The sequence below is a fragment of the Microtus ochrogaster genome, chromosome 2, assembly GCF_000317375.1.
Source record: "Microtus ochrogaster isolate Prairie Vole_2 chromosome 2, MicOch1.0, whole genome shotgun sequence".
NCBI lineage: Eukaryota > Metazoa > Chordata > Mammalia > Rodentia > Cricetidae > Microtus > Microtus ochrogaster.
Genome location: NC_022010.1, coordinates 72,101,023 through 72,103,198, shown reverse-complemented (window position 1 = coordinate 72,103,198; position 2,176 = coordinate 72,101,023).

The window sequence follows — 2,176 nt, the reverse complement described above, 5'->3', positions numbered from 1 at the left end:
AAAGAAAAACATATAGGCATCCTCCTGAATATTAACCTTCATCAGGCGATGAAAGGAGACAGAGACAGAGACCCACATTGGAGCACTGGACTGAAATCCCAAGGTCCAAATCAGGAGCAGAAGGAGAGAGACCACGAGCAAGAATCAAAGATCTTTAAGAAATAAAATCAGAAGCTCAGAATGCTGAGTGCTGCTGTTCATGAACACTGTTTCTGAGGAAGATGATGCTGGATTTTTTTTCCTTCTTTTGTTAACAGTTTCTGACTGTAAAAACGATGACCACATGCTGACTGTCCCTTTAGGGAGATGTTTGGTAACAGTGAAGACAATGAGGGCCAGCCCAGCAAACTACCCTGAGCTGCAAACCCATGACCAGTGCCAGCTTTGATTTAGCGAGTGCTGATGTGGTTAGGAAGACAGTAGGTCTGCTTGTGAGGTCATTTTCCCGGGCCCTTATTATGTTCTTTCTGGGCTTAATGGAGTCCCAAGAGGTTCTCAGCAAAGCAGAAACGATAATAAAATTAAGGCGATGGCAGTTTGGGTTATTTAGTCTAACAGAAATTATGGCTTAAACATTTCTGAGCAAGTAGAGCAGTTTAGATGAAGACAGTGATCAGCTGTTAGCCATTTCCAGAGTACAGCGTGAGAAGGAACAGCCCTACGCGATGAAGAACCATGAGACCAAGAAGACCCACATGGGTGGATAGGGGCTGTTAGTCCACCCAGAAGGCTGCACAGGGGAAATGCCATCGGTCCCAGCTGATATAGGGAGGGCCCCCAAACCAACTGGCCAGATAGTTCCTTGAAGGGCTGATCCCATGACATCTTGATGAAGGTGTAAATTCACCTCATCCATTCCTGAACAGCCAGTCCTGGAACTCAGGCTGTCTGTGTTCTCAGCCAGGACTGGCCTGGGGGCTGGTGGCCATCTGTGTGGGAGCGCAGCCAGAACAGCACTCCTGTTGCTGTGTCATGCTGTGTGAAATCTTGCCAAGTGACACTCAGTCTTGGTCATCTGGAGCCCAGTGGGGTGTGAGTGAGACTCCCGTGGTTCTCCCACCCCAGCTGATCAATGGCTTCATCTCGAACTCTTTACATACTCAGAGACATTCAATCCAGAGTTTCACTGTGGCGAGATATATATATTCCTATATAATAAATGATTCCTTCCTGAGTCTGTCTGATCTATCTCTCAAATAGGATTGGAGGTGTTTTAGATAACTAGTATAGAATTTTCTCTTGAAGAATTGTTGAGAAAACTTACCCATGGCTTGAGAGATGACTTAGAGCATTTGTTTAGCCTGTATTTGGTCCGAGATTCAGTCCCTAGTGCTGCATAAATTGGCACAGTGGTATAGGCCTGCACACGGAGAACACGGGAGGTAGAGGTGGCAGAGTCAGGAGTTCAAAGTAATCCTTAGCTGCATAGCAAGTTTGAGACCTGGGCTGCATGAGACCTACGTGAGGCTACTCATATTTTGAGTCTGAAAAACCCAAAACAGCAAAGAAGACTTAGCTGAAACCTAGAAATGAGACAAAGGGCTATATCATCTCAATGAGCTACTGGGACATCGGTAAGCTCAGCCAAGAATAACTTCATTCCAGAGAATACACCTCCTTGGCATTGCTTTTTTATGGGTTGATAAGCGTAGGTGCAGTAAATATTCATGCTACTTTGTTGATTTCTGTCTTAAAAAAAAAGCAACCAAGAAGGTTATGGTTCATTCCTTTGTAGGGTGTTAGCCAGCTTTCTCTGTGACCTGGCAATCATTCCAACATTGCATTGTGAATGCCTGTAAAATTCCAGGAATGCTCTTTGAATTGTCTACACGGCACTGCTTCCTTAATGCAGATAACGTTACCTTCTCCCATAGAGAAGGGAGGAAACAGCCAGAGCTCAGAGAGCATGGATGGGCTCTCAGGTACAGCATGAGACAAGTTCGTGCCCTTCTTAGAGAAAGATACGTCAGGTACCGAGAAAAGTGGCGCCTGTACAACTGCTTAGCGAGTGAGGTATCAGCGGCGTGTTCCAAATCATAACAATTAGCTAAGACCAAGGTCTGCAGAAGAGTGGGCACAGCAAGGCCACCAGGGTGGAGGAGGAGGTCTCTAAGTGCTGTTGTTATGATTAGGACTCCGAACCAAGATCCCTGGTGGGTTTGCGTGTCAAACTGAA